This window comes from Adiantum capillus-veneris, chromosome 19, assembly GCF_014529385.1.
Source record: "Adiantum capillus-veneris isolate H3 chromosome 19, ASM1452938v2, whole genome shotgun sequence".
NCBI classification, from domain to species: Eukaryota; Viridiplantae; Streptophyta; class Polypodiopsida; order Polypodiales; family Pteridaceae; genus Adiantum; species Adiantum capillus-veneris.
In genome coordinates, this window is record NC_140949.1 from 151201060 (window position 1) to 151224043 (window position 22984).

General features: G+C 45.3%; 1 protein-coding gene across 1 annotated transcript in view; it reads left to right on the forward strand.

Annotated features, from left to right (window-relative positions):
- Window positions 1-22984, forward strand: part of LOC147435077 (ATP-dependent zinc metalloprotease FTSH 5, mitochondrial-like) — a 49266-nt gene that overhangs the window by 18134 nt on the left and 8148 nt on the right. The window lies entirely within an intron of this gene.

Consider the following 22984-nt stretch of genomic DNA (forward strand, 5'->3'; position numbering starts at 1 on the left):
TCCTCTCTCTGTCTCTCTCTTTTAAGGATTGTACACCCTGCTCATCTTGTACCAACCTTTGTATCAGCTCTTACCCATTATATCCACACACACACACACCCATAGTGTGTTATATTAGCCCTCATTCACTACTTTCACCCCCCCCCCCCCCCCCAACTCATCACATACTAAATTAAAAGCCCACATGTTGGACAGATACCTACAAATATCCTGATCCCCCTCCCCCTCCCCCTCCCCCCCAACTCATCACATACTAAATTAAAAGCCCACATGTTGGACAGATACCTACAAATATCCTGATCCCCCTCCCCCTCCCCCTCCCCCCCAACCAAAAAAAATGAAGGTGCGCCTGCCTGCCCCCTTTTATCCTGTACCCGACTTGCCCTGCTCGTCTGCGGCGCCTCTCCCTCCCCTTGGATGTGGCCAGACGGGTCACCAAATCAAGGATTGCCCCTATGCTCAACCCTCTGCGAGCTGCCTCGTCTGCAGCACAAACCAACCCCCCTCCCCCCCCCCCAAAAAAAAAAAAAAAAAACCCCGATGCCCTGTAGGTAGGAGCTCTCTGACAGTTGAGGTAGCACTGCACACAGAGAGAGAGAGAGAGAGAGAGAGAGAGAGAGAGAGAGAGAGAGAGAGAGAGAGAGAGAGAGAGAGATAGATTTTATTATCATCCTCGGAGGTCAAATATGACCTATGGGACCAAAGTTACATGTGATGTAGTATGTGTACGGCTGATGAGTGACTCTCGATGCTCCAAAATTGTAGTGATGAGAGTCGCAATGGAGAGCCCACACTTTGGCTGGGAGAGGAAAGTGTGTAGGTCTAAGTTATGGCTGAAAATGTGATAGAAGCAAGTTCGGATGTGATCAAAAGCTGAGCACTCTAGTAGTGTGTGGTACTCAGACTCTCGAACTTGCAGTGAGCATAATGTGCACAATCGATTTGACTCTTCTCCATTGCCCCAACGCCCTATCTCGCATCGAAGGAAATGGGAGCTAAGCCGAATTGCTGCGATAGTGCGTATCGCAGACAAGGGAATAGGCTCAAGCATGTAAGTGTGAGTACGGTTTCCTCTCTCAGCGAAGAACATGGTTTTGTAGTTGGGGGCAATATAGGTGGTGTAATGTATGAAGCGTGACCCACTGGATTTCTCCCAAGCCGTAATACATTGGCGTTGTAGAAAAGCTTCATTCACTTGAGAGTCAATTGAAGCATCATGTAGCAAGTGTAATGCATCCAATCTCCCAAACCACTTCTTTATGTCTTGCATCCATCCCGTGCTCAAGATCTTGCTTTTATGCGTCTTTTGAACTTTTTTGCTTGCTTCCCATGCAATTGTAGGAAGTCGATGTGAGGGGTTTTGACGCATCTTTATCATGTACTCCACAACCCTTTCCATGCCCATAACCTCAATTGGAAGAGATCCCGACTCAAGAAGTAGGAGCATATATGGTGTTTGTGTCTTAACTTGGAGAAAGTTTGTAAGAAAACGCTTTTGGACATTCTCAAACTCTTTCCAAGTAGACTTTGAGATGCTCCCACCCCACACTTCAACTCCATAAAGAAGAACCGGTGTCACCAATGCATCAAAAAGATACTTCTTGAGAACCCAACACTTGATGTTTCCCGCATTACACATGTTCTCAAATGCATAATATGCTCTCTTTCCCGCTTCCAAACGACGCATAGCACATTCATGCCACTTGTGATTGGATGGAACCTCAAGGCCAAGGTACTTAAAGCTCTCAACAACTTCAAGTGTCTCGTTGTTGTACACAATGCATGGCTTCTCCTTATGGTTGGTTTTCACAAGCATAACCTTTGTTTTGGATTCATTTACAATCAGCCCACTATGCAAGCAAAAGTTCTCAAGGACAACCATAAGCTTTTGTGCATCTTCTAAAGTGTGTGCTAGAAGCACTACATCATCCGCATACAACAAAAGCATGATTACCGCATTGCAAATAGTGACCTCTTCAATGCCTTCTTCTTGCATAAAGTCAAGTACCATTTGTTCCAATTGATCGATGCATAGACCAAAGAGAGTTGGTGACAATGGACATCCTTGTTTAACCCCAATAGTGCTTACAAAAATTTCTGAAATTTCTCTTCCCATGCGCAATTGACAAATCACCTTCTCATAGATTCGAGAAACCGCAAGCATAAACTCACTTGGCACTTGGAGTTCTTCCATCCTTCTCCACAAATTGTTACGTGGAATCATATCAAAGGCTTTCTTAAAGTCCACAAAACAACAATACAATCGCTTGCCTTTCAACCGACTTTCCTCCATGAGAACACGAAGAGTGACAAGATGATCAATGGTGCTATGGCATCGACGAAAACCCGCTTGTCCCTTTGCACGCTTATCATTCTCTTCAGCCCAATCACTCAATTTCATCTCCATTATGCACCCAAATAACTTTGCCATAAGAGACCCAATCATTATAGTCCGGTAGTTGCTTACATTCTTTACATCCCTTCCTTTATGCAAAGGCTTAACCCAATTAGTACTCCAATCATAAGGCATACCATGTTGAAGTGCAAGGTTGAACATATCACACATCCACTCATGGGTAAAATCTCCCGTCCATTTGATCATCTCCGGCTTGATACCTTGAAGATCTCCCGCTTTGTGAGTGGCCAACTTTTCAAGCCCACCGCATACATCCTCAATAGTAAAAAAAGACGGCATACATGGGAGTGAACCATAAAATGGCATTTTTTCAGTATTTTCTTGCTCATATAATTGCCTACAATGTGTGTACATATCCACTAGACTCAAGTTACCAAAATTCTCAACCCGCTTGCCTCTCAAGTTTCTCCAAAATCTTCCACATGCATGTGCCTTTTCTTGGACTTGAAATTCTTGTTGCTTTACTTCCCATCTTCTTCTCTTCTTTTGAATCAATGCCTTGTATGTATGCAAATGACTTTGATAGTTGTCTTTGTCCATAGTTGCATCAAGCTTTATCAAGGACTTTCGAGCATCTTGACATTCTTTATCAAACCACCTTTTGCGTGATCTATCTTTGTTGATACCATGGAGATGCTTTATGGCAAAGCATTCTTCCGCACAAGAACAAATAGCTTTCTTGAAAGCTTCCCATTTAGTTTCCAATGGTGCATCACATTGAAGCTTTGTCATCCATAATTTTTGCTCAACCATTTCAATGTACATTGGTGCCCGTTTGAAATCCATACATAGTGATAACTTCTCTTTCCTTTGGCTGAGATTATCATGCTTAGTTGCTTCTCCACATGAAAGGTCAATACATAAGGTGCGATGGTCGGATTCCGGGGTCCATTGACCAAACATAAAACTCTTTATGCGATACATGATGGCTTCAGAGAGTAGCATATAGTCAATCACACTATCCCCATTATGTCTGCTACATGTAAATCCATTGGTTCCACTCCACAAAGATACACCATTGGCAATGAGCATACCCGTGCTATTACACATGTGTAAAAGTAACTTTCCATAGTGATCTGGCTCTTTCTCATCCATTGAAGTACGATCATACAAGTGAACTTCCTCCAACTCCCTTGAAATGTATGGCATATCAAATTGTTGAGTATCATGTTGCAATGTTTTTGTGCGAGCATTCATATCCCCAAATACAATAACATCACCTTCACCTTTGAAATAAGCAATGTCCTCTTGCAAATCAGAAAATGGTTGATCTCTATCCATGCAAGCATAAAAGGGAGAATCATGATGAGGAATGTAGCAACCGGCTACAAAAATGGGTGCTCTTTTTGGTGTCATAATTTTCAGCCATACATAACGTTTGTACTTGTCATCTTTCACAATTGATACAAAATCTTCCAATCCTTTCTTAACCATACATGCTAACCCTCCTTGTCCTCTTCGTTGCTTGAGATTCTTTGACCACATCAATGAATGTACATTGTAATCCTCCAAGCCGTTAATTCTTTGTGTATCATGCTCCCAAGTTTCAACAAGAAGTACAACATCGGCTTTGCTTGTTAGTTCATCAATGCCAACCCCCGCATTCCATGGGTATCCATTACAATTCCAAAAGCATATTTTCAATTGTAACTCGGTCTCATAGGTCACGCATCCCTATTTGCTTGAGAGACTTGCCTCCTCCTTGGCACATTTTCTTCATGAGAATGAGAGAGAGAGAGAGAGAGAGAGAGAGAGAGAGAGAGAGAGAGAGAGAGCAGACCGGTTATCATTAGGCGAGGTGCTTTGATCTTTGCGCCGATGGAGCAGCGGCTTTCGGGTATGCATATTCGCCTTTCTTCAGAGGGTTCAGTCCCCGTGCATCTGCAGCCGGCTTTTCATTGGCAGCCTATTAGAGTGGTGGGTTCCAAAGGGAAGAGATGTATAGTTGACCCAGTTTTTCCTCAACATGAGGCATCCCTTTGGCGACTTTGGATTTGGGAGGGCAGACCCTTGGCTCAGATTGTTTGGGATCCAGGTGAGTGGTTGTGGCCACCAGAACAAAGGGGAGAGGAGTCCCCTTCCTTTTTTGAGTACACTGCTCGGATTGGGAGGAGGATTATGATTAGCCACCAGCCGGTTCCACACTATCCTCGACGCTTGCAGCATTGGCTGTCCCAGAGGATCTCACCTGTAGAGCAGAGGCAGTTTTGGTCCACTATTTGGGGCTTGCGGGTTAGCAGGAGGATTTCTTATTTCATGTGGATGCTTGCTCATGCTGGTTTGCCTGTTGGGGAGTGGGCGGCCCGCGCAGGTCATGACCCTATTTGTCTCAGATGTCCTATGCGAGTTACAGAGACTTTGCGACACTGCTTCTGGATTTGTCCACAGGCTCATTTTGTTTGGCGAGCGGTGTGTTGTCTGCTAGTGCGTATGGGTGTTCATCAGGGCTTTGTGACATGGGGCTCTGTCGCTTGGCTTCAGCATTACGTGGCTTCACACCTGGTTTATGAGGGTTCTGACACTGATCCTGTCTTTTTGCTGACCTCTCTTGGGTATAGGAGAGGTTCGCTGGATATGCTTTCAGTAGATATTCATGCGGCTGATGTGCCTGTTAGGGATGAGAGATTTGTCACTATCTCCTCTATTACTTTATGGGTGATCTTGAAGGTGAGATGCTCACAGATTCTTAGCGCGCAACCTTCCAGCATTACAGACACATTGCTGGAGATCTGGTCAGTTTTGCTACATACTCTTCGTAGCCAGTGGGATACTTCAGATGGCTCTTCGAGGGCAGCAGAGGAGCGGCAAAGAGGTTTTCTCAGACTATGGGCTCGGACTACAGTTTTGTTTAGCCTAGCTGGTGGGGGCATTACTTGGCATTATGCACCCCCGAGATGGTTCTTGTTGCACTCCTCACATCCTACACCCTGATGTACTTATAGTCTCTTCACCCAGTACACACACATGGATGTGCACCCATACAGTTTTGTACACCTTCCAAGGATAGGCTTTCTAGAGCATCCTTGGAAGTCTCTTTGTACTCAGTATACAGCCACTTGTTTCACAAAGAGAGAGAGAGAGAGAGAGAGAGAGAGAGAGAGAGAGAGAGAGAGAGAGAGAGAGAGAGAGAGAGAGAGAGAGAGAGAGAGAGAGTGTTCTATTATCGTCCTCGGAGGTCAAATATGACCTATGGGACCAAATGAACATGTCACGTGGTGTGAGCGGAGGTCATAAGTGACTCTCGATGCTCAAAAATGACTGAAATGAGCGTCGCAATAGAGAGTCCACATCGTGGTTGGGAGAGGAAGGTATATAGGGAGAGCTCATGGCTGAATATATGGGGAAAAGAGGACCTAATGTGGTACTCACTCTCTCGCACTTGACGAGGGCATAAGGTGCAAAGTCGATGACACTCCTCGCCAGTGCCCCAACGTCCTGTCTCGCAGTGTAGAGAATGGGAGCTAAGACGAATGGAGGCAATGGTGCGGATCGCACTCAACGGGATGGGCTCAAGGATGTAGGGATGGGTTCGGTTAGTAGTTACCTCATTTGGAGAAGAAGAGAGATTTGTAGTTTGGGGCAACGGGTGTGGTGTAATGGTTGAAGCGAGAACCTCCGGATTTCTGCCAAGCCGTGATACATTGGCGTTGTAAGAAGGCCTCATTAACTTGGGAGTTGATTGACGCATCCTTGACCAAGTGACATGCATCCCATCTTCCAAACCATTTCTTGATGTCAAGCATCCACCCCGAACTTAGTATTTTGCTCTTGCATGTCTTTTGAACCTTTTGACTTGCTTCATATGCGATTCTAGGAAGTCGATGCAAAGGGCTACGTTGTGTCTTACGCATGTACTCCACAACCCTTTGCATGCCCAAGACCTCAATGGGAAGCGATCCGGACTCAAGAAGTAAGAGCATGTAGGGTTTTGTGTCTTGACTTGGAGAAAGTTGGTGAGAAAATGCTTTTGGATATTCTCAAACTCTTTCCAAGTAGACTTCCCGATGCTTCCACCCCACACCTCCACTCCATAAAGAAGCACCGGTGTCACCAATGTGTCAAAGAGGTATTTTTTGAGAGCCCAACACTTGATCTCTCCAGCATTGCACATGTTCTCAAATGCATAATAAGCCCTCTTTCCGGCTTCCAAGCGACGCATTGCACAATCCTTCCATTTATGATTGGATGGAACCTCAAGGCCAAGGTATTTGAAGTGATCTACCACTTCAAGTTGCTCATTCTTGTATACAATGCATGTATTTTCGTCATTGAGGGTCTTTACAAGCATAACCTTGGTTTTGGATCCATTCACGATCAGCCCGCTATGTAGGCAAAAGCGTTTCAAGACACTCATAAGCTTTTGTGCATCTGCTAAGGTATGTGCCAAGAGCACTACATCATCGGCATAAAGCAAAAGCATGATCACCGTATTTCCGATCTTAACCTCTTCTATGCCTTCTTGCTGCATAAAGTCAAGAACCATGCATTCCAATTCATCAATGAGTAGCCCAAAGAGGGTTGGGAAAAGTGGGCATCCTTGTTTGACACCAATAGTGCTTGCAAAAAATTCTGAAATTCCATCTCCCAGACGTAATCGACATATCACTTTTTGGTAGATGCGAAAGACTGCATGCATAAATTCTCTCGGCACTTGAAGGCTTTGTATACATCTCCAAAGATTTCCTCGCGGTACCATGTCAAAAGCTTTCTTGAAATCCACAAAGCAACAATACAACTTTTTTCCTTTCAATCGAGACGCTTCCATAAGAACTCCAAGAGTGACAAGGTGATCAATAGTGCTATGATGCTTTCGAAAACCTGCTTGGCCAAGCGCACGTTTGCCATTCTTTTCAGCCCATTCACTTATCTTCATCTCCATGATACATCCAAATAACTTTGTCATCAAAGAACCAACCATTATAGTGCGATAGTTGTTCACATTGTTTACATCTCCTCCTTTGTGCAAAGGTTTGATCCAATTTGCACTCCAATCATGAGGCATGCCATACTGAAGTGCAAGGTTAAACATATCGCATATCCAATATCGTGTTTTCTTGCTTGTCCATTTAATCATTTCAGCCTTGATACCTTGAAGGTCACCTGCCTTGCGAGTAGCAAGTTTCTCAAGCGCGCGGCATACATCTTCAATGGTAAAGAAGGGAGACATAAACGGAAGGGAGCTACAACACTCCATCTTATCAACATTGGGTTGTTCATAGAGGTTCTTGCAATGCATATACATATCCTCAAGAGTCAAGTCACTAAAGCTCTCAACGCGCTTGCCTTTTAGATTTTGCCAAAACTTGTCACATGCATGTGCTTTCTCTTGCGCTAAAAGAAGTTGTTTTTTGACTTCCCACCTTCTCCTCTTCTTTTGAACAAGTGCTTTGTATATGTGTGAACATTCCAAGTAAACTTCCTTGTCTTTGATTGCATCCAATCTTAGCAAGTGTTTTTGGGCTTGACTATATTCCATGTCAAACCATTTCTTCTTGGTGATACCCTTCTTAGACCTTTTGCAAGACATGTGTTTCACCGAAAAGCATTCCTTTGCACAAGAGCAAATTACTTCTTTGAAAACTTTCCACTTGTATTTTAATGTTGGGCTCTCTTGATGCTCTATCATGCTTAACATTTGGTCCACCATATTAGCATATATAAGTGCTCGTTTAAAGTCTAGACGTAGGAAAAAATGATTCACATCATGATTGGAGGCTACATGCTCGGGCCGTTTACCACACTCGAAGTCAATACATAACATCCTATGATCCGATTCCGGATTCCATTCACCAAGTGTAAAGCTTTGTATGCATTCTAGAGTGGCTTCCGAGAACAACATATAGTCAATCACGCTATTACCATTGTGCTTTCTACATGTAAAGTCATTGGTGCCTTGCCATAGAGATACACCATTTGCAATGAGCATTCCGGTACTATTGCACATATGTAGAAGTGACTTTCCATAGTGATACAGTTCTTTTGCATCATTAGAACTTCGATTATACATGTATGAGTCATCTATTCTTCTTGAGACATGCGGCATGTCGACTTGTTGTGTATCGTGCTGTAATATATTTGTGCTAGCATTCATGTTTCCAAAAACAATGACTTCACCTTGATCTTGTAATGAGCAATGTCTTCCTCTAGTTAAACAAAGGGTTGATCTCTATCCATATTCAAGCGAGCATAAAAGTTGGAGTCATAGTGAGGAATGTAGCAACCAGCCACAAACATGACTTGACCATTTGGTGGGCTGATTTTCAGCCATAAGTAGCGTTTATACTGATCTTCTTTGACAATGGAAACATCTTTCAAACCCTTTTTGGTCATACATGCTACGCCTCCTTGGCCTCTTCGTTGCTTGCATTTTTGGTCCACATCAAAGAATGCACATCGTATTTGTAATCCAAGAATTCGTTGGGCATCATGCTTCCATGTTTCGACAAGAAGTATCACATCGGAGTCATTGGTAAGCTCATCAATGCCAATTCCCGCATTCCATGGATACCCGTTACAATTTTAAAAGCTTATTTGCAAGCGTGAGTTGGTCTCATAGATCATGTATCCCTATTTGTTGGGTGGACTTGCATCCTCCTCAAGTGGCTTTTCTTCTTGAGATGATACCTTAACCTTCTTGCTTCTTTCCTCATATGCTTTGCGACATACATTTTGTTGCATAAGAGTGCGATCCTCATATACATTACAACCCGTTCCTTTGAGGTAGATCCAACCATTGTCAAGAATGATCTTTCTCTTTACCTCATCAGCCATGGTACATACAATAGGTTTTTCTCCGGAGCGAGGGACTCCTTGTTTTCCAACTCGATGTGCACCATAAGCCATGATTCCTGACATGCGAAAGTGTGTAGCAAAAAACTCTTCAATAGCAACCCCAAGAGATTGGGGTGTTTCCATGCTTTCCTCCTTGATTCCATGAATGACGATGTTCTTTGAGCGTTTTTGTCGTTCTTGCAATTCTTGAGTATCCACATTCTCTACATTCTTTGCTTGGACAACAGCTTGCGTGATAGGAGATGTAGAAACCACATGATTTTTACATATATCAGCCCATGATTTGGATGCATTTCTTATCTCACATACATCATGTTGTATTGTATCTATCGTTTCCTCTTTCAATACATGATCACTCTCAACTTTGCTCAAGCGCTCTTTCAATACATTCATGTCAACAAGAGAGCGTTTACATTCTTGAACTTCATTCTCAAGATGCATCAAGCGTGTTGTTTGCATCTCAAGAACCTTCTCGAGATTTCATTTTCCACAACGAGAACTCTTAAAGTGCCATTCTCCATTGCAAGTGCGCGCAACTCTTCACCTTGCTTGTTGACGGTTTCTTGTAATGAGATCAAGTAAGCCATGATCATTGCTTCCATTGTTGTAGACGATGTGGTTGGATTAACATCGAAATTCCTTGGAGATTTTGCATCATTCTCCATGGCGAGAGTGGCTTTTCCACCCTTGCGAGTTTTGTCTGACATTGCCTTCAAGTCGGCAACAAAAATGAAAAGTTTTGACAGTTTTTTCAGTTTTGAGATGCTGTTACAGCAAAGCCTTCCATTACACAGAAAAATTCTGTCTTTACATCAATGCGTAGAGGGCTTCGTGCTCTTCGATTGAGGCTATAGATCACCTAAATCGGAGTTCGGATGAGCAAGTTATGGTCAAAAGAGTGAACTGCTGTCTACTAGGTCAAAAAACGAGAGAGAGAGAGAGAGAGAGAGAGAGAGAGAGAGAGAGAGAGAGAGAGAGAGAGAGAGAGAGAGAGAGAGCTTATGGGTAACAAAGTATCCCAAAATTTCTGATTGTACTCTTCTAGATTTGCACAATTTGACGCATTCAAATCATACCACGCCTTGATCACATCCACCTCAAAAGTGTTTGTGAGCCACGCAGGTGAAAGTATCTGTTTAAACTGAACCCATGTTATAGGTGCTTGGCCCTGATTTAACAATGTGGTCCACCATCTCAACGCATTACCCTTCAAAAAGGTGGCAGCCTTGCGTATCTTGGAAGACTCTGTGAAGTTTCCACCTGCATGTGCCGCATCAAATTGTTGTATGAAGGTCAAGGCCTTCATTTTGTCCTGTGTGCCATTAAAAGTGTCAAACTTCACGGCTGCCCCGCCTTCCTTGTATTCCTTTGGCTGGCTCGTAGTGACCACATTATCATCAACAGGTGCTTTAAGAAGTGGTACTTTGTTGCTAATTGGACTATTTTCTTATTTTTAATGATTAATTTCTTTTTCTAGGATATTTTATTGTGTACACTAAGAATTGTTAAAAGATTGTAGCTACAGGAAATGCCATCAAGAACGGACAACTCTGATGTGTCATTTGATGGGTGACGGTAAAACATCGCGAAGGAGTTTCCGTAAGTTCGGTGGAAAGGGCCGGGTTACGAGTGCCCCTGATGCGTCACATGATGGGTGACGGGTACATCAGAAAAGGGGGCATTCCGTAGGCTGAGGAGGAAATCCGAACTGAGTAAGAAAATACACGTAAGAACGCAAGCACAAGAATAAAGATGGATTCAAAGAAGCTTTTTACGAAAAGCAGGAACCTTCGCGGGAGGGCAGATGCTTTCCCGCGAGGAAGCTATGTTTGCATTGCATCTGAGCCGTGTTCTGCACCCAGGGACGCTTGGAATGTGCTTGTGTAGCATTAGTTTTTAACTCACGGAGTGGTTTTTAAAAGTTTGAACAGGTTCACACTTTATTTTAAAAGTGGCCGGCCACTTTTAAGTGACCGGTCCCAAATAAAGCAGCCCCAAATCCTTACGTAAAAAAAAAAAACCTACGCAAGCTGTACGGATGGGTTGAAAACAGCGATCTCTCTCTCTCTCCTCTCTCTAGAAGCGCTAGAGCTTCTACTTTTGTGCCCTATTTCCGCCGGGTGCAAGAGCCTATAAAAAGGCAGCAAGCGTTACAGTTTGGAGAGATCGCAAGGAGTAGCAGGAAGTGCCAACGCTGAGGTCTTGGAGCAAAGTTTGGCGACGGGAATCTGCGAGTGTTCGGGTGACGACGGAGTACGGAGGTTGCTTTTCCGAGCAAGGAGCGACAGGTATAATTTGTCGATACGCATTGCGAGTTGTTGCTTTGTTTGGCTTGTTTTGCAGGAATCTCCCTTTTACGGGAAGTCCCTCACGGGAAGTACGGCTTCGCGCCTAAGTCCCTTACGGGAAAGTACGGCCTCGTGCCTAAGTCCTTTGCGGGAAAGAACGACCCTCGGGTCTAAGATTACAGAACAGAGGGGTTTCCTCGGGTTCTTGTGCTTGTATACGACTCTCCTTGAATAAAGAATACTCTTGACGGGGGGGGGGGGACCAACCCATCTTCTGGTCCCCAATATTGTGTCGATCTTCTCCTTTCTCTCACATTTGCAAAGTTATTTAATTTTCAGATTTTAAAGTGCTCGTGTACGCTCCCGTTTTGTGACAGTGGTATCAGAGCTCGGACTCCTCTCTTTCTCTGCAAAGAAGGACGATTCCGGGAAGAACCATGTCGAGCCAAGGGAGAAGCGTTGAAGAGGAGCTTCAACAAGTGCGAGCTCAGCTTGCGGATTTGCAACAAGTCTTACTATTGCCAGATGTCCAAAAGCTCTTGGGCGGAATGAAGAGAACGAATGGAATCGATGCAGCCGGGCATCCAGACCACACTGTTGGCGTGAGACCACAGGAAGAAAGAGAAGAAGAACATGCCGAGGTGCACAAAGGATCTTCGGATCGGAATGAACGGCCTACTCCAAGGAAAGGCCAGGAAAAAGCGCTCTCTTTGCTAGACGAGAGCAAGGACATCTCTATCTCATCTCCATCTTACTCTCCTGATTATACTTCTACTTCTCAATCGTCTCGCCAGAAGAAGGAAGCCGCTACTACTACTACCCTACATCAACCTAAAGATAAGCCTCGATTCAAGAAGCATGGTCGCAAGTCTCAACATCGCATGAGAGTCTTCAAATCGGGCGACAAGGACATCAAGTTCGAAACCTACAACGGACGGAGAGATATCTCCAAAGCACTGTCCTTCATCAAACAGTTTGAAGTCGCCTTTACCAATGGGCACTTCACAGAAAGATACAAATTGCGCCATGTGGGGATGCACCTCAAGGAAACGGCAAGTAATTGGTGGTTAGCCAAGATTTTGGAAGGTTCTCAGGCCAGAACTTGGGAGAGATTCAAATCTGAATTTTATGAATAGTTTCTTCCGCTTGACTTCGAGCAGGACATACGGAAGGAATGGGACTGGCTCGCCCAGAAGGAACATGAGAGAGTAACAACCTATGTGGACAAGTATTGGTCGGTTCTTTTGAAGGTCACTCTCTTCATGAAGATTGCCGACGAGGAAAAGAAACGGAAGTTCGAAGCGGGTCTCCAACCTCAGCTTCGAAAGAGTATGAAAGTGTATCCGCATGACACTCTTCAGAGGATGATGGAGTCAGCAATCATTGTTGAGGATTTGCACTCAACTGGGACGCCTAGAAAAATGGAGCATAGCACTTACCGTGCGAGACAAAGAGGGGTCTACGATGACCAAGGGGGCCAAGGAAGAAAACGTCCTCCATCTAGGGACTATGATCATTCTAAGAAGCCAGAGGGCAATGGCAAGCGAACTAAGTATCTTTCTCCTACTCAACTTCAAACCTTCAGAGAGGAAGGAAGATGCTTCTACTGTGGCGAGAAAGGACATATGAAACCGGATTGCCCGCTAAAGCAGCAACGGCAAGAACACGCCCCTACGAGGCAAGATAAAGCAAGTAAGGAACCCGCTCCACCAAGCTCGAACTCAATTCCAGATGTTCAAGGAAACACAGAAACGGAGAAAGAGAAGCGTCAACTTCTGAAGGGCTGGGGGTCTTTGAACAACTAGCGAGAGTACTGGTTCTTTATGATCCAGGATCCACGGATAACTTCATCTCCCTGGATACTGCGGAACGTTTGTGCCTCACACCGGCTCAGCTTGGCACACCGGTTACATCCGGATCGGCATTCGAGGGGTTGACAACCAATGCAACTCCCGTGCAAGGACAGCTCAATCTTCGGATTGGCGAGTACAAGGATTGCGAATCATTTTTGATGGCACCCATCGAGGGATGTGATATCATCTTGGGTATGCCATGGCACTTCCACATGACACCCGTCCCTGATTATGTGGAAAAGACCCTCACTTTTGATCATGGGGGTAAGAAAATAAAGATTCATGTTGATGTAGGAGATTGGCAGTTCCCGATTGTAAGTCATATCTCCATTAAGAAAGAAATGAAGAAGTGTGTTTGTGCTTACTTGATTTTTGCACGTGAGAAGGATAAAACTAGTGGGGATTCACTCTCTAGTCTGGAAATTAAGCGTTTTCAATTTATTGAAAAATACAAAGATTGTTTCACGGAAACACTCCCTGATGAACTACCTCCGGTACGCTCGGAAGATCACTGCATAGATCTCATACCGGGTAGCTCGCCTCCCAATCAACCCCCTTATCGGGTGAGTCTTGCTCAACAAGAGGAAATTTTGAAGCAAGTCAACGAGCTTCTAGAGAAAGGGTTAGTACGGCCAAGTGCTTCACTCTACTGCTCTCCAGTTTTACTGGTGCAGAAGAAAGATTGCACGTTTCGAATGTGCATAGACTATAGGTCTTTAAACAAGATCACGGTCAAGAATCGCTTTTCGATCCCTCGGATTGATGATATACTTGATAAGTTGCAGGGTGCAAGTGTCTTTAGTCGCATAGACTTAAAGAGTGGGTATCATTAGATACGGATCGCCCCTGAGGATGTCCATAAGACTGCTTTCCGCACAACCTTTGGACTATATGAATTTTTGGTAATGCCTTTCGGCTTGACCAATGCTCTTGCGACGTTCAATCGCATGATGGACCGCATTTTCAGCCCGTATCGAGCTTTTACGGGAGTATTCTTTGACGACATACTCATCTTCTCTAAGTTGGAAGAGGAACATCGGAAGTACTTGGACCTAGTGTTTCAAGAATTGCGAAAGCATGAGTTGCATGTGAATGCAAAGAAGAGCAAGTTCTTTCTCTCAGAGATACACTATCTCGGCCATATAGTCGCTCACAATCAAGTGAGTATGGATCCTGCCAAGATCCGAGTGGTAGAAGATTGGCCTATTCCCACTACAGTACATGATGTATGTAGCTTCCTGGGATTATGTTCGTATTATCGAAGGTTTGTCCGAGGATTTGCCCATGTAGCAGGACCACTTCATGATTTGACAAAGAAGAAGATTCCTTTCAGATGGGGATCGAGACAACAAGGAGCTTTTGATCGGCTCAAGTACTTGCTAAGCCATGGACCTATTTTGATAGTGCCTGACTTAAGGAAACCATTTGAGGTTCACTGCGATGATTCAGGCGATTGCATCGGAGCAGTGTTAAACCAAGAAGGCCATGCAGTGGCCTACGAAAGCAGACGGCTTAAGGATGCAGAGTTGCATGCATCAATCTACGAAAAGGAACTTACGGCTGTGATTCACGCCTTATCCAACTGGAAGCACTATCTTCTAGGAGCGGATTTTGTGATCAAGACTGATCACCAGAGTTTGCGGTATTTTCTTACGCAAAGGAAACTATCTGAGAAGCAGATGAGATGGGCAAACTTTTTGTCTATGTTTCACTTCAAGATCCTTCACACGGCTGGCAGTAAGAATGTGGTCGCGGACGCATTGTCTAGGCGGCCAAGGGTGAATGCTATCACTTCGGTGTATCATCAAGAATTAGAAGCACTACCGGATTTGTATCCCAATGATCCAGACTTCTCCACCGTTTGGGGAAAGCTACATCGTGGAGAGAATGAGTTTCCCTATTCCATTCGGGACGGTTATCTCTACCACCATCAGGCCATATGTGTGGCGGAACCATTAAGAAAGAAGATCATGGATGAAGCACACGCTTCGCCTTATGCGGGTCATCGGGGTATTCTCCCTACGACCTTAGCTATGGAAAGATATTTCTTTTGGCCTAGCCTTAAAGCAGACATTGATAAGTATGTCAGGGAATGCTTGGTTTGCCAAAAAGTGAAGTATGATCGGCATAAGACGCTTGGGTTGCTACAAACATTGCTTGTGCCTAATGAACCTTGGGAAAGTATTGCCATGGACTTCATCATGGACCTCCCTAGAACTCAGACTGGAAATGACGCGATCTGGACCATTGTGGACAGGTTTAGCAAGCAAGCACACTTTATAACAGTCAAGAAAACGATCAAAGCAGATCATATGGCTAGGGTCTTTCTGGCACAGATATTTAAGCATCATGGAATGCCTAAGTCTATTGTGAGTGATCGAGATCCTCGCATGATAGGAAATTTTTGGCGTGCCTTGATGGATAATCTTGGTACGAAGTTGAATTTTTCATCTGCCTACCATCCTCAAACGGACGGGCAAAGTGAGATAGCCAATTTTACAATATTGGATATGTTAAAAGCTTATGTGTCAGACCGGCAATCTGACTGGGAGAAATATTTGCCCCTTGTCTAGTATGCGTATAACAATACCATACATTCATCGACGGGGAAAGCACCTTTTGAGATTCTCTATGGTAAGCCTTTGCTTCCACTGATCCTTTTAACTAAGGATAAGATCTTTGCAGCAGATGAATTTGTCCGGGATTTGGACACAGCCTACGGGCAAGTTAGGAGAGCTATTCTACGCTCTCAGGAAAAGCATAAGAAAGCTGCAGACAAGCACATGAGGAATCTAGACTTAACAGTCAGACAGTTAGTCTTACTCAAGTTTGAGAAGGCAAGACTTAAGAAATAAGCGTCTCATAAGGGGAAGGTGGTAAAACTTTCTACCCGTTATTATGGGCCGTTTAAGATCACTAAGCAAGTGAATGATGTCACATTTCGATTAGAGCTACCGCCTAATTGGAGGATCCATAATGCTTTCCATGTCAGTTTACTCCGGCCGTATGTGGGACCGCCTCCGAGTCAACCTAGTGCTGAGGAACCTCCTGAGGTTGAGGAAACAGAAGAAATACTCCAACCGGAGCAGATAGTAAGTCATCAGGAGCGGCGGCCCCTAAAGGCTGGAAAAATAACACGGAAGTATTTGGTTAAGTTTAAGAACTATTCGAATTTAGATGCTCAATGGATGACGCAGGAGGAATTAGCAGCTTATCCCCAGATACTGGAGGTATATATCCAAGCACTACAGTTGAGGTCAACTGTTTAGAAGCCAGAGGGATGTTGCTAATTTGACTATCTTCTTATTTTTAATGATTAATTTCTTTTTCTAGGATATTTTATTGTGATACACTAAGAACTGTTAAAAGATTGTAGCTACAGGAAATGCCATCAAGAACGGACAACTCTGATGTGTCATTTGATGGGTGATGGTAAAACATCGCGAAGGAGTTTCTGTAAGTTCGGTGAAAAGGGCCGGGTTACGAGTGCCCTGATGCGTCACATGATGGGTGACGGGTGCATCAGGAAAGGGGGCATTCCGTAGGCTGAGGAGGAAATCCGAACTGAGTAAGAAAATACGCGTAAGAACGCAAGCACAAGAATAAAGATGGGTTCAAAACTTCAAAGAAGCATTTTACGAAAAGCAGGAACCTTCACGGGAGGGCAGATGCTTTCCCGCGAGGAAGCTATGTCTGCATTGCATCTGTGCCGTGTTCTGCACCCGGGGACGCCTGGAATGTGCTTGTGTAGCATTAGTTTTTAACTCACGGAGTGGTTTTTAAAAGTTTGAACAGGTTCACACTTTATTTTAAAAGTGGCCGGCCACTTTTAAGTGACCGGTCCCTTTTGTTAATAAAATAAAGCAACCCCAAATCCTTAGGTAAAAAAAAAAAACCTACGCAAGCTGTATGGATGGGCTGAAAACAGCTCTCTCTCTCTCTCTCTCTCCTCTCTCTAGAAGCGCCAGAGCTTTTGCTTTTGTGCCCTATTTCCGTTGGGTGCAAGAGCCTATAAAAAGGCAGCAAGCGTTACAGTTTGGAGAGATCGCAAGGAGTAGCAGGAAGTGCCAGCGCTGAGGTCTTGGAGCAAAGTTTGGCGACGGGAATCTGCGAGTGTTCGGGTGACGACGGGATACGGAGGTTGCTGCGACAGGTATAATTTGTCGATACGCATTGCGAGTTGTTGCTTTGTGTGGCTTGTTTTGCAGGAATCTCCCTTTTACGGGAAGTCCCTCACGGGAAGTACGAGTGTTGGAATGCTTAACCGAGAAGTATGTCACAAAACGGGAGCGTACACGAGCACTTTAAAATCTGAAAATTAAATAACTTTGCAAATGTGAGAGAAAGGAGAAGATCGACACAGTATTGGGGACCAGAAGATGGGCTGGTCCCCCCCCCCGTCAAGAGTATTCTTTATTCAGGGAGAGTCGTATACAAGCACGAGGAAACCCCTCCGTTCTGTAATCTTAGACCCGAGGGTCATTCTTTCCCGCAAAGGACTTAGGCACGAGGCCGTACTTTCCCGTAAGGGACTTAGACGCGAAGCCATATCACGTGTTTTACCATGGTTATTTGCATTCTCTGCATTTTGCTGTGAAAAACCAGCCATGCCGAAATGAGTTCCAGGCATCCCAAAATTGCCATAAGCACCCTGAAAGCCTAGTTAAACACCTATATTCCCATACATAGAGTTAACCGCACCTGGTTGCATTGCCCCAAACACATTTCCTGGTATGTATCCTTGTAAACCTTTGGATGATCCAACCATAGCCTGAAACACTGAACCACCACCAAAGTAACGAGGATATGAAGTAAACGGTGGAATGTTCTGTCGAACGGCTTGTTCATTACTGCCTTGACCATTCACAGCCTCATGTCCAGATACCACATGTTCCTTTGGACCTGTAGACACATTGGGTGTCTTCACCACCTGCTGTCTGCTGCTCTTCCATAGGAGCCTTTCCATGAGTGTCATGAGACCCCTCTGCACGTGAACCCTCTTTTTCAGGTGGTAGGGGAGAGAGATCCTGTTTAGGAGCTTGTAAGTACTTCTGTAATTTTGGATTCTGAGCCATTTGCTCGAAGATATCCATAATCTTCAAAAACCGAGCTTTGAACATAAGATCCTCATCCTCCGGCTCCATGGGTCGCCTCCCTTTGTCACCAGCCCTATGCTCCTCTTGCCCACTGGAAGAGGATGCTTCCTTTTGAGAACCCTCGTCTCTCAAAGGTTGAAAGTTTTCCGGGGAAAACAAGTAAAAATAAAATAAATAAAAATATTTAGTACATATTTAAAGAAAGCAACAAGAAAAATACACCTCCTGCTGACATGGTTTGACAACTTGTCTGGTGTCGTATTCTTCTCTCTCTCTCTCTCTCTCTCTCTCTCTCTCTCAATCTCAGCACCTTCATTCACAGTGTTTATCCACTTAGTTTGTGATTACTTGCACTCTCTCATTAAAGGCACAGAAGGCTCTTCCTTCCGTAAGTAAAAGGAATCTTGAGCACAATTCGGAACACTCATCTTGAGCAAAGTTCAACATTCATTTTCGTTGCACCTTACAGTTGAGATGGTGAAGAAGGTTATTGACAGGATGAGGACTGGGAGAGCATATGATCACGATGGCTTAGTGGCTGAGCATTTCATGCATGCCAGAGATCTACTAGCAGAGCCTCTAGCAGTTATGTTTAACTGTGCCATGTGTGAGGGCTTACATAATACCTGGAGCCTATCTACGATTGTACCTATCTTCAAATCAGGAGACCCTATGGAGCCTGGGAATTATCGCGCTATCATGATTGGACACACATTGGCACGGTTGTACGCATCCATTCTTGAGCAGCAGCCGAGTAGATGGGCAGAGAGAGAGGGAATGCGTGCAACTGGGCAGGCAGGGTTCAGGAGAGGTTTTTCTACTCTTGATCATATGTTGACACTCAAGGCTATTATCGAGGAGGGCATATCTCGTGGGAGATGGATTTAGTGTAGCTTTGTGGACTTTCTCAAAGCATTTGACACAGTACCCAGAGCTAGTTTGATGCGCGGATTACAGGTGATGGGAGTACCCACAGAGCTCATTTGGGGGATCATGGCATTGTATAGATCAGTAGTAGGGCATGTACGCACTTCAGAGGGTCTATCTACACCGGTTCACTCCACTATTGGAGTGAAGCAGGGTTGCCCGCTCTCTCCTACTCTATTTGGTATGTATGTGGATGAGGTTTTTGACTACATTGAGAGAGATGGTGATAGAGGTGCACCGTTGGCAGGGACATGGATTCCGCTATTGTTATATGCTGATGATATTGTGTTGATCTCCAACTCTCCGGAGGGGATGCAACGTCACTTGGATGCTTTGCATAGGTTTGCCCATGAAAGTGGCTTGTCTGTCAACCTTGGTAAAACCAAGGTCATGGTATTTAATACCACCCCATAGTGGATCAAGAGGTCAGCGCCTGCATTCACATATGGCCAGGAGACAGTGGATTATACAGATGCTTACACTAACATTGGAGTGGTTTTTAGTGAACCAACATTTTCTTTGAGGAGAGTAGCTGAGGCTAGATTGACCAGAGCTCATTCGGCATTGGGGGAGATTGGAGAGGATGTGTTCAAAGGTTCAGTTTTAGGAGCCTCGGATGAAGCTCTGGCTCTTTGACACTTTGGTGGCTTCTGAATTGCTCTATTGAGCTGAGATATGGGGGCCTTCATTGGATCATCACAGGAGAACAGGTCGCACTGATGGATGGGGCGACATGGAGAAACCTTTGGTCTCTATGATCTCGCGGCTCATTAGAGTCAAGGCTTCAATACCACGTGCCATTATCCGAGTAGAGCTAGCTGCCCCCCCACTAGTAGTTGAGGCGCTCACTAGATCTGTTTCTTTCATACACTGCATGTGAGAACCTCCCAGAGACATATACGCCCACCTTGCGCTTGAGTCCTCTCGACAGTTAGCCATGCAGGGAGATGCAACATGTTGGTATGGGGAGATGACGTCGTGGTTCTAGGCACATGGGTTCAGTATAGACAGATTGCCCCCCTTCCAGCACTCATTGGATGCACCTCTCTGACTCTTACACAGTCCGAGACCTCCAGGCTCATCCGCCAAGACCTGACTCAGCTAGAGACCAGGAGGGCATGGAAACAGCCAGCACAGGAGCTAGGCACGAAGATGGCTTTCTACAGAGAGCATCTTCTCCAGCTTACGGCGGACGGTTTTGTGACGAGGCCCAGATACATGGACACTCACTTGTCTCATGGGATACGGTGTGCTATTGGCCAGATACGCACATCTTCACACCAGTTGCGGATTGAGGTTGGGAGATACAATGAAGTACCAGCAGAGGCCAGAACATGCCCCCCTGTGTGACATGGAGCTTGAGACAGAGCTACACTACACATGCCACTGCCCCCGTCTACTACGAGATACGAGGCCGCTTCCATTGCTTGTTCAGAGAGGGCTTTGGACCAGTCCCCACTCTCCAAAGTCATGAGGTACGAGGATCAAAGATGCGTGGGTTTGTTTCTGCTTGAACTGCGCAGACACAGAGAGAGCGTGATGAGAGGAGAGGCTAGCTAGTCTCAGAGACACATCACAGATTTCTTTAGAGCAGACATTGGACACCCGAAGGAGCTATTACCACATCAGATCTTGTTGCCTCACACCAGAGGCACACTGATCGTTCGAGCGATTGAGTTGGGGAGATCCAGACGTCCACGACTGCGGAGGACTACACAACATCGACAGAGGCTACATCAAAGGATTCGGATCACTTTGGCCCGACATGCACGACGCCCGGTCAGACTGCTGACCATGGAGGAGATTGATGAGATCCGCCAGCGATCGATGCTAGATCTCTTGTGACTTGTGATTTCGCTATCCCAGCTAGCTGCTTAGTTCACACCTACCAGTTTAGGATCCCATAGTACTTTTATTTTATCATTTTGTCATTTCATTTTGTTACTCTGACTTTGTATCAGATTCACCACATTGTAACGCTCTGGTCTCATAGGTCATTTTGGCCTTTTGAAGACGTTAATATAACATTTCATCTCTCTCTCTCTCTCTCTCTCTCTCTCTCTCTCTCTCTCTCTCTCTCTCTCTCTCTCTCTCTCTCTCGCGCGCGCGCGCGAAGGAGGAGCAATTGACGCGCGTGTGAACCAAACTCCAGCAACTAAAGCGCCTTTTGGGGAATCTCACGCGTGAAGGAGTAGCAACTTTAGCTGTTGTGCGCAGATAAACAGGCACGAGCAGGCCAGGTTTTTTCAGCCTGCACGAACTGAACCAGTGGCAGACGTGTTTTGGGGCGGTGCACAGGCCAGCAGAGTGTGGGCAGGCAGCAGAAGGGGCGCACAAGAGGGCACAGAGGGCTGCAGGACGTAAGGGTCGAAGAGACCCCTTGCGTAGGACAGCAAATCGTGTGGGGACTGCCGAGCAATCAGGGCAACAGACGCGCAGGGCTGTGGAGATGCAGAGAGAGTAGGTGCAAGTTTGCGGGTAGCAGCCAGCAGGGTTGTGCCCTCTGCTTTACAGGGTGTTCGCGTACGCAGGTCGCGGGCCAGTACCACAGAGGGAGCTTATTGGAGCCGCGTGCTGACCCATCTTGGGGCCGCGTGGATTTTGTTTCCATTCAGGTGCAGAATCAGGAGCAGATCTGCTGGGGCTGCGTCTCTTGGCAGGAATATATGCGTTGCGCTCTGTGGGGTTGTGCAGGACAGCGGGCGCAATGCCCTTCATCCTATTTTGCTCTTTTTGTTCTATTGCTAATGCCCGCAGTGGATTGAGGTTGTGAATATACCCGCATCGGGTTGTGGATGCTCACTTGTTGCTTGGTTATTTCTGAGCCATAGCGTTTTCTGCGTTTTTTTGCGGCGACCAAAGCATGAGGAAATAGAACGATAAGCTTGACCCTTTAGAGGATGCAATTCAAAAGTGCAAAGAAGAAACGACCGAAACAATCAACAAGATCAACCGCAACTTATTGGGCACAATAAAAATGCTCAACGAATGCGTGTTGGCCCAAGAAAGCAAGATAGCTACACTAGGAGATCGTGTGACGGCCCAAGACGAAGAGATTGCGTCACTCAAGAGGGAGCTCGTAGAGGCACGATCACGAAATACACTTGAAGAGGGAGAATTGCAATCATAAGTAGACCGCTCTCGCCATAGAGAGCGGGGCCATCGGAGGAGGGTTTGAGTCTTGACAACTTACTGGTGTCGTATTCTCTTCTCTCTCTATCTCTCAGTCTCAGCACCTTCACTTACAGTGTCCATTCACTTTGTTTGTGTCCATTGCACTCTCTCATTAAAGAACGGAAGGCTCTCCCTTCCCTAAGTAAAAGGAACCCTTGAGCACAGTTTGGAGCACTCATCTTGAGCAAAGTTCAACATTCACTTCCGCTGCACCTTACATTGGTATCAGAGCTTTGACAGTGTTCTGTATCACTCTAAGGTAAGAACCACAAGAACTACAAGAATCTTTTTTTTGCTTGTTACGGTCGCACGTAACCCAAGTCCTCTTGGGCGTGTCGATTCCTAATCGTGTTTTTGAAGAGTGACAGGAAACCTAAGAAAGAAGGGCTTGTCCAGCCTCTCCTTGTGCCTCTTTTCACTCATTGAGAGCAGACCGTG